Here is a 10845-nt window from a genome sequence, read left to right as displayed (position 1 = left end):
ACTGGAAAATGAAATGTTTAATGTTAAATAGTAGAGTAAATCAATTATTTTGAGAATAACATTTACTAAATAGGGCATGGCAATATAGACATTTAATTTACATATTTTATACTACACTCTATGGCTAATTGCGATGTAGGGCAGCTTACGGCGGTGACAGTATGTCAGTAGTGTATTTATTCTCCTTGGTGAAACAAGAAAACATGCTAGACTGTATCTCACTGGTAACTATAATGCAAACAGGACTGGAATTTATTTTCTTTTCAGCTATTTAGAGGTGCCATATAAATAGTCTTAAGAGGAGGGTTAGATTACAGGGACAATACACACTTCTCAGTGAAAGTGTATAGCTATAACACTATCAGTAAAGATAATTTAAAGAGCACTTAAATCATTTTAGGTATATTGTAATCTGCTTCTGTGCTACTATAATATAGCTGCGAAAAAAGCCAAGGTGATTAAATCGGCTCATCCTGTGCAATTTTTTTCCTCTTCAACCGGACGTTAATCCTGTCCTCCCCCGTCCGCACCCACCATCTGACACTACTTCGATTCCTCAAGCTTCTTCAAAGTCCAGACGCACTCACACAAAAACCATGAATTCACTTAACGGTCCGGTTACACTTCACTTCATACACTCAATACTGTCAACCTTTAAATCAGATATTGCTACAGTGTTTAAAAATAACATTAACATTACATAATAACTTAATCTCTGCTAATGACTCTGTGTGAGCTGAAGTGACGTCTATCTCCAACTCTTTTATTAATGCTGAACTGTATAATTTTGCTACAGATCTTTATAAGAAGCTATTACAGAAGCGTCTTCATCTGATTTACCTTTTGATAGAATTCATCAACTCCCTAATTCTAAGCAGGCTCCCGCTTCTTCTTAGAGTACACTTTTTCATATAAAAGAACTGATCCTCCATGCTGCACTACCCTCCTCATCCAATACAGACTGTTATGGACTCACTCCAATTATTTCTGGATCTTTGCCCTGCAACAATGGCAAAGAGAAAATCTTTTTAACAAATTACATCTGCTTTGAGGAAGGCAGGTGTGCAATATAAATGGGGCTTTCAACAGCACAAAAGCTGAGAGGTAAAAAAATGCAATTAAAAGAGTAAAAGCTCTATCTAATCCAGATGGCTCCTTAACTTTAAACCCAAAAATATATTGCTAATCAATATGCTTCCCATTACAAGACACTATATAGTCTCAAGTGAGATACGCTCACCTCTCAACCCTCTCAACCCTATCACTTATACAATCTTTTCTAGACTCTATTACACAACCATCTATTTCTCAGGAAGAAACTTCTGCATTATGTTCCCCTTGGACAGCTGAGGAACTTCATACTGCATTGAAATTCCTCAAGTCAGATAAGGCCCATGGCCTGGATGGGTTTATTAATCATTTTTATATAATTTTTCAAAATTCTCTCACGCCCACTTTGATTAATCTTTATAATGATGCATGTAAACATTCATTTCCAGCTAAGATTCTGGAAGCCCAGATAGTTACAATACCCAAATCATACAAGAACCCATCTCTATGTCAAAACTTTAGACCTATTGCATGTCTAAATCTCTTACATATTTGTCATCTGTTAATCCGGCATGCATTTGGACACCTTTGGCCCGATTTGGACAAAATTAATGTGAGGTGGCTTTATTGGGTCCAGATTCGGTTCTTGGCCACTAAGACACCTAATTCCAACCCTGTGGGGGTCCTGGGGGCCCCAAAAGGTGTCTGGCCAATACACAAAGTGGGTCAGGGAAGCTAGATACAAACCCAAGCAACACCAAGGAGGGGAATGGAAGCAGCAGGAATCCACAGACTGACAGCTTTATAGTGGTTGGAGCATGGTCATTGAGTATATCAATGATGCATGATGTGTCAGTGAGGACAGCGCTGCATAATTTTAAAGCTCAACAGAATATGAAACTGTATATCTATATAATAAATTGTAAATAAATACAAAAAGTGGGCCAGGGAAGCAAGATATGGCAAATTTGTATCACATAGAGGGGTAGAGGACATGGGGTTTAAGAAACAAAAATGTGGTCAGATCTGGGAGCTGGATGAGAACTTCAGAGAGTGGTTGCGAATGGTCTGGGGTTCCTTTTGGAGCGGTCAGGACTGTACGTCAGGCAGAGCTTTAACCCCGGGCATCGTGTTATGAACCCGAGCAATGCTGTGTACCTTTCAGGTTTGGGTTTTGGTTTTGGATCAGTATTTTTTTAAACATAAAAACTGTTAAAATCACAGAATTTGGGTTGTTTATTTATTGCTGCTATGCTATTATTAACCTTAATAACATTAATTTCTACCTACAGTATTTAAAGTCTATCCTGAATACCTCACACCTTACAATGTTTTTATAGGCCAAAAGGTTGCACCGAGGTAGCTGGCTGACTATGCTATGTGACACAAGTGAGTGGCACAAACACATGGCCCATCTGCAGTTGCTGACGGGATGGCAGTTTTATAATCTGACATAAAATGCTCCAAAGAGTACATAATGCAAAGCAAATAGGTGCAAGATGGAATTGTCCTTGGGTCCTCCCACCCACCCTTATGTTGTATTAACAGGACATGCACAGTTTAACAAACCAATCATTTCAGCCACAGGAAAGAGAGGTATCTGTGCTAAACCCAACAAGCCCAGAATGTCTAATTTATAGGGATTTTTTGGTTATAAACCATATACACTACTGCATCAGAATACTGTTATTGGAAGTTTCTGTATAGGTATGCAGAAGGTTCTAGCTGCGTTTATAAGGGGGAATGCCCATTCCCCAGACAAGCAAAAGGCAGGTCAATTTATTGATGATCTTTTTATTATTTGGGATGGGGATGATTATTCACTTAATAATTTCACTAATAATTACAATATCAATAAGTTTGGCCTCACTTTCACAAATCAAAGATGGTCATTTAACGACTGAAACATCTACAAAACCAGTAGACCAAAACAGGTATTTGAACTTTCACAGTTCACATGCAAAACCTTGGGTGTCGAATATACCCAAGGGCCAACTTATTCACATTAAACAAAATTGTTCCACAAAGGAAGCTTTCTGCAGACACGCCAACTCATGGATAGATTCCTTTAAAGAACAAGGTTACCCTCCACAAATTCTAACAGAAGCCTTCAATGAAGTAAAAGTGATTCCAAGATCTAAACTATTACAAACCCAGAAGGATCACAAGAATAAAAGTAATACCAATAGAACGTGTGTTTTCACTACCCAATACAATAGTTATGCCATTGAAATCAAAAGTATCATAAAAAGGAACTCCAATATACTTAAACAAGATACAATTCTGAGTCAAGGTGTACAGGTGGTGGAGAATGTGATTTTCTGCAGGTCTGACAACCTAAAGAATAGACTGACGCAGAGTCACTTTGTGACTAAAGCCATGAATGTATACACTGATAAAATAAGCTGGTTGCCGACCAAGCCAGCAGGTTATTATAGATGTGGCAACACGAACTGTCTGGTGTGTCAACTATCCCCTAAAAATACATTAAACTTCAATTCTCATATAATGAGAGAATCATTTGGTATTAAGGAGTTCATTAATTGCAAAACAACTTTTGTCATATACCTCATTACTTGTAACTGCGGCAAACAATACATTGGCCGGAGCACACATACTTTACATATCAGAATAATGGAACACAAACGCAATATACTCAATGGAATCCGCACTTATCCCCTATCTAAACACTGTAATCTTTGCCTAAAAGGTACACTTACAGGTATGTCAGTGTTAGGCATTGAACATATTAAAAGCACGAAGGAAAGAGGAGGGGACCGGTTTGGAAAGCTAAATAGAAGGGAGGTTTATTGGATATTTTGCCTGGGGAGTTTGGTACCTAATGGCTTGAATGACACAATAGAACTCAATACCATCTGATAACTAGATGTAAAAGGTTTTGTGAAGTTAGGGGTTCATTTATAAAACCAGTTGTGGCTCACCAGATCCATCTGGGATCCAGTAAATACTGGTAAGATTTGGACCCAAGACGACACAACCATACTTTTGAGAATTTGTATCGATGTCAAATAGGGGTGGCTTTCTGATTCATCATAGGTCACCAGAGGTCCATCTGGGATCCAGGATGATGGGAAATCTAAACCCATGGTATATAATAGACAGTCTTATAGTGGGGAACTAAGAACTGCTTCTGTAAGGGCATACTTGTCTTTTTCCCTCTCTCTGCACCGCCTTGTAGCCTCACATATGTATAAGAAATCCTCTTTACATCTATTCATACCATGCTGTGAGACATAGTGGGTGACATTTAATAGAGATCGATGTTGTGTTTTTTGCAAGTTTTATTGCAAAAACGGCCGTTATCGCATTTTTTTTTCCAAATCGACTACTTAATGGGTTGCGATTTGCGGCATACATCGCACTTTTTGCCGCTAATTCGCACTTTCTGAAGTGGCGATTTCCAACATCGCATCCAGATGTTTTCCTATTGAAAAAGATACAGATCGCTAATTTAATGGCTGCCGCATTTGGAAATCGCCAGCAAAATGCAAATTTTTCTAAAAAAAAAAAAAAATAGACCAAGTAGAGGGTGGCGGTTTCCTCAAAATCGCCAGCGTTTGAGCGTAGAAAAGGTTAAATCTCTCACAGGTGACCCACATAGCAATTACTAAGTCCCCTACATATACCCCCACATGATTATGGACACCTGTGAGGCTGTTTGAGATGGAGATGTTGCAGAGTGGACTGGAGGTGCTAGTGTGTGAGCTGGGGCGTTTGGAGGAGCTACGCAGGAGGGATGCTGCTGCCCACCAGATCCAGGTACCCCGACCACTCCGTGCTTCTCGTCGGTACCGTGCTAGGGTCTACCTGGACTCCCTCTCTGATCAACAGGTGGTGGACATGTTTAGGTTAAACCGACAGAACCTGTTGAACTTATATGAGCAGGTGAGAGATGATTTGGACCCTTGTGGGGTGGCCAACTATGCAGTGTCTGGGCTGCAGAAATTAATGGATGCCCTCCACTTCTTTGCCACAGGCTCCACTCAGTCTGTGAGCTCATGGGCCTTGGGGGTGTCACAAGCCACTTTCTCTAAACATTTATCTCAAGTGTTAAATGCATTAAAGAAGCTGTGGCGCACATATATCACATTCCACGTTGTGAGTCCGAGTGGCAGGACCTGAAGGTGGCATTCTATCGGCTCTCAGCATTTCCAAATGTGCTGGGAGCCATAGACTGCACCCACATTGGGATTCGGGCCCCGCACGTGAGGGAGCATGTCTATGTGAATCGCAGGGGCAGACATTCCCTCAATGTGCAGGTGGTCTGCGATGCCAACCTCAGAATTCTCAGTGTGGTTGCAGGCTATCCCGGGAACTGCCATGATGCCTATATCCTGCGGCACTCAGCTCTCTGGGACCGTTTCCACAACCACACCATGCCAGAGGGCTGGCTACTTGGTAAGTCACTTACCACTGTTTACATGATGTTTGCTAACCTATGTCTTTCCCTTTAACATCCATGTGTGTAACCTTATATTAAAGAGTCATTTCTGTTGTAATTGTTTATTCCAGCCCAAACAATATAGTATAGGCTGCTACTATTATGTGCAAATTACCCACATGATATGTGACCACACAAATCCCTTTACATGTTAGGTGACTCAGGATATGGGTGTCATTCGTGGCTCAGGACACCTCTGCGGAACCCACAAAGCCCTGCACAGTACCGCTACAATGCTGCACATATTGCTACCCACAATGTAGTGGAACGCACCTTTGCGGTGCTGAAAAGCAGATTTCGGTGTTTGGCCAGGTCAGCAGGTACACTGCTATACCACCCTGCCAAAGTGGTTTTGGTTGTCCAGGCTTGCTGCATGCTGCATAACATAGCTTTGGGTCAACCAAATTATGTAGATGTGGCCACTGCAGCAGTCGTGCAGGAAGCTCAAACTACTGATGTTGTATTGCGAAGTACACAGGGGGGGTGTTGTTCGTACACAGATGATACTTCAGCATTTCACAGGTAATTTTGTTGTGTACAATGAATAGTAAAGGGGAACCTGTAACACACATACATTGTTAACATTACATTTTTCCCTGTCCATGTTAATTGCCCAGAAGCAGACCAACAATAATGGGCAACACCTGCAAGCTGCCACACCACAGCATACTTTATGCCTGGCAACATGATAACACCTATAACAATGTCAAGTAAGTACTGTACTTTTCTGTTTCTACAAATGTTTTCAAATGCTAATTAACATAGGCTTAATTGATGGAGGTGACATGGATCATTGATCTGAGGTGGTTGAAATTTACCAAAACAAGTGGCGCCTACATACAGTATGCAATTCCCAATGCTTATCCCCCTCAAATTTCACTATTTCCTGACAATTCCATGACAAATAAGCACACACATCCCAAAGTCCCGTGTCTGCTAAAATGTCACTATTTGACACTACATAAAAGAACAGTGTGGGTAATCATTTGTAAAGAATGACAACAAGTTTGCTGGATGCAAATAATTTTTACTTGCTGAAACATTTAGGCATAGCCCATACCATATCAAAATTTCACATGAACATTCACTGCATGAGTGTTGGAAAAAAAACAGCACATGATACACATGTAAATGCACACAACATTAATCATTTTTGGCTAGCGCCCGGGTATTAGCACCCTTACCACTAGTGGCACCACCACCCCTAGTACGGATACTACGCTGTGGTGGAGTAGTGGGGGACCCACTCATGGGTGTGGAGGACACACTACTACTTTGCGTAGATGTGGTTTGGTGCTGACCTAACAAACTAGTTGCACTGAGGCTGAGTTGCGTTTGTAGCGACAAGCAGTTGTTTGGCCATTAATAGCTTGGGTCTGTTCAACTATATTGGCATTTAGTGCTCTAAAATTAGTAGTTTGGCCCTGAATGGCTTGGCCAATTTCTGATAAGCGTGTGTCTAATGTGGAGACAAGACGAATTTGTGTCCCTACATTAGCACGCACACTTTGGGAAATTCGTCTCATTTGCAGAGCTATGTTATGCACATACCCCTTAATGCTTTCTAGTTGGGTGGTCTGCACCTCCATAAAAGATATTTGTTTCCCCTTGAAAAGATGGATGGATTGCGCTAACTCCTCCGCACTAGTGGGAGTGTTGGTGGCTGCAATGATTAAGGCATGCTGCCTATGTGACAGCGTATAGGGGGCCTCATTGACTGGGTGTGATTGGTTTTGTGCAGGTTCCAACGATGGCACCGTCTCTAGGATGATTTCACTCATGTCGTCCATATTTTGCATGGGATCCGTGGGTTCTGGCATCGGTTGTGAAGGTCCTACAAATGAGATAACAGTGGTAAGTATGCTATGCAGATTGGTGTATGGTGGGTCATGTTACCTTAGTTGGAATGGTGAGGTGTTGCTCATGCATTATGCATGCATTGGAACAGGCTACTGTGGTGGGGCCAGCCATGTGTGAAATGTGCAATGTGTTTGTGTAACAGTATGATATCTCACCTGCAGACTGGACATTGTGAACAATCGGATGTGGCTGATGTTGATCAACAGCAGGCTGGGACTCCAGAGATGGAGCTGTTTGAAAGAAGAAGACATTTTCCATTATGAACATTTGCACCTAACTTGCACTTTTTCAAATATGCAGATAAAAACTTTACCAAAAACAACAATTTTTCCTCTAATATGATTACATAAGGAATTTGATGACTTTGAACTGAAGTGGTTATTTCAGTATTATGACTGTGAACTATATTTTTCATCCACTTGCTAGTAACAAGAAAGACCATCAGATTACACATGTAAAAGTGACTGTGAAGTGCTTTTCCAACTACCCAGAGGATTGATATGGATTAACAATCAAATACACTGCAGGCCTACAGTGATTAGGACAGCACACATTATTTATATCTGTGGAACTACATAACCCAGCAAAATGCACAGTCCATTATTTAACAATGAAACCTAGCAAAATGTGTTTTTGCTGGGATATGTAGTTCCACATACAGCAATCTATTGGACACATAAAGCATTCCACCATAATTGCATGCGCACATGACATAGCAAAATGTGAAGTTGACATGTGTGGACACTTACCAGTTGGCGGTGAAGTGGGGGCCTGTCTGTGTCGGCAATGTGGATGCCGGGAAGCACCTCCGGTGGGATGATTCGGCGTAGCAGCCTCTCATAGGCCTTAAAGCTGACTTGCTGCCTAGGTCCACCTCCTGTACGACAGGCCTCTTTCTTCTCCAGGGCAAGCTTGGCTTTGAGGAGGCGCTTGATGTCATTATATCACTTTTTGACGGTGCACACTCCTCTTGTGTGTGCTGACTGCATTTACCGCGGATGTGATATTGTAACACATCCCCTTCTTTCTTGCCACACTTGTGCGGTGATGGTGAGGACCAAGTAGGCGGTCATACAGGGGCAAGAGTGCACGCACCAGGGCCATATTCTCCTCATATGAGAACCTGATTTTCCTCCCACTAGCTGTACAAGCTGCATCCTCCTCCTCCACATTTTCAGGCTCAACCTCCTCCTCCTCCTCCTGTCCTGCTTCTTCCCCCAGCACCTCCAAGTCTGCTTCATCTTCCTCCTGCAGAGGCCAGTCCACCTCTGAAAAATCACCCTCTTACAGCTCCTCCTCTGTGTGCCTGGCACTCTGTTCCTCCTGTGAGGACACATGGCTTGTGCCTGCTTCCTCCTCATCCTCCATAGCCACCTGCTCAGCTTCCACCATGTGGCCTTTCCCTGGCGCAGCTCTTGCTGGGAGCATGCTGCCTCTCCCTGTCCTGCGTTTTACAGTGCTGCCTCTCACTCCCCTACCTCTCCCAGTGGTTGGGGTATTTGGGCCCAAGCTGGCTGTCCCTCTGCCTCCTCTGCACCTTAACACTCCTCCTCTCCTCTCCATCTCAAACGCCTTACTCTCTTTCAAAGGGTAAAATGGCGCCTGCGCCCCTTTATATAGGGGGTGTGATGCATATTGCAAGGGACTAAGGTGGGCCAATAGGTTAGCATGTTGTATGGGCTGATCAGGTGTATTGGTGTAAATCGCATTCCGGTTGGCCGCAAATACGCACATGACCTAACCCGGAAATCGCACTTTTATGGCATATTACATAGACTCAATTCGCACCATATCGCCGTATATCGCCATATAACGCACTTTTCATGCGGCATTACGCCAGCCATTAATATACGCGATTTCTGTAAAAAAATGCGATATAAAAAAACGGCGATATAGGGCGATTTGAGAAAAACTCGCAATTTGCTAAAAACGGTAAACCCACTAAATCTCGCCCAGAGTGTCTACATTTCCTATTTAGAAAGTGTCAATGTAAATATAAATTAAAAATGTATTCTAATAATTTTTTTGCTGCTACAAATCTTATGTGTATAACATTCTCTATATGTCTAATTGCATTAATAATAAAATGTTTTTTTTTTTATTATATTTATTTTTTATATATATATATAATGTGGCTGTGGTGGTACTCCGCATTGTCGGCACAAAGGTGCTAAGACTTGCTGTATACTCCAGTGCCTTCCCTTGGGAGCGCTATGGGGCACTCTGTATGCAAAATGCTGGGGGGGATGGCGGCACTCAGAAACGAAGACAGGAGGCAAGCGGTGTGGGTAACCAACGTTACAAAAGCCTGCAGGCTTTTTTTATCAAGGTACTGTGGTGAGAACCTATATATAGATATATTTATATATTTTCTTTTTCATTTTTTCTATTTTTATTTAATTATTTATCTGTCATTAACTTTATTTATTTTTGTGCATTCCTATATGTGGTCTAGGGAAAAAAGAGAGTTTCAGAGTGCGCTAGCAACAGATACACAAAATTTGATAAAATAATGATATTTCATAAAAATTCAATAATTTAATAAATCATTTGCAGTAATTTTATCGGAATAGGGCTCGCTATACCTTCTGGATGTTAAAATTACTGCAAATGATTCATCAAATGTATTGAATTTTTATTAAATATCATTATTTTATCATATATCGGGTGGTTCAAGTCTATAACATAGCTAAAATAAGCACAATACAGTTCCCGAAGAATCAGTAGAGCGGAGTAAAGATGCCCACCTGCCGCAAATGGAACTGTGGTGAAATATGAAAACTGAGGATGAGACTCAAATCTCACAATAATGGCACGCCCACTGGCCATAAACAAACATCAATATCCAGAGCCGAAAACGAGGCTTAGAACGCACGCCCATGGTTATGTTCATCAGCCCCGCAATGACATGCACCTCTACCAATTGGGCCGCACAAGGAAGGGGGTGTGTTCTTTCGAGCATCCCGAACCTGGAAGTAACCTAATCATATACGGAAAGCAGCTGTAAGCGTCCTATTTAAGAGACGCAGGTAATCCATGTGGCAAGTTGTTTTCTGAGGAAGCTGTTGAACCCCTAAGGAGGTGGGGAAACGCGTCAACTACTATAAAAAAATTTTTTTCTCCATTTGCACCTATTTTATCTCCGGAGCACAAGAGGGCCGGCCCCTTCACTTGCCAGAAAAGCTCTATGGACTTGTGATTGCAGCAACTACATCTCGAATAAAGAACCTAGAGCAGTAGATGACTATCCAACAGGACTGCTGCAAATACAGACTTAAGGAATCAAATCCGGTCCACCATGTACAGGTATAGGGAGGTCCCTCCCCCTTTTTATTAATCCATTTATATAATTTTTTTTTTTTGTGTCTGGCCAGACATGAAAGGAGTGAGCGTATGCCTCTACCGTTTGTAAAGTGGATTTGAATACCACCTACCCACTACCCAGTGGGATAATATTCAATTTGGGACTTCAA

The 10845-nt window shown here is 41.8% G+C and overlaps 1 long non-coding RNA gene across 1 annotated transcript; it reads left to right on the top strand.

Moving 5' to 3' along the window:
- Positions 1 to 6006: 6006 nt before the first annotated feature.
- On the top strand, positions 6007 to 7654 carry LOC146079541 (uncharacterized). Its single transcript, XR_014474598.1, has 3 exons — positions 6007 to 6222; positions 7254 to 7366; positions 7534 to 7654. It is a non-coding gene; the product is annotated as an uncharacterized LOC146079541 (long non-coding RNA).
- Positions 7655 to 10845: the final 3191 nt, after the last annotated feature.

Source organism: Crinia signifera, chromosome 5 (genome assembly GCF_055691185.1).
Source record: "Crinia signifera chromosome 5, ASM5569118v1, whole genome shotgun sequence".
In the NCBI taxonomy this organism is placed as follows: domain Eukaryota; kingdom Metazoa; phylum Chordata; class Amphibia; order Anura; family Myobatrachidae; genus Crinia; species Crinia signifera.
The sequence above is the reverse complement of the archived record's forward strand: the minus strand, read 5'-3'. Positions and strand labels throughout refer to the sequence as shown.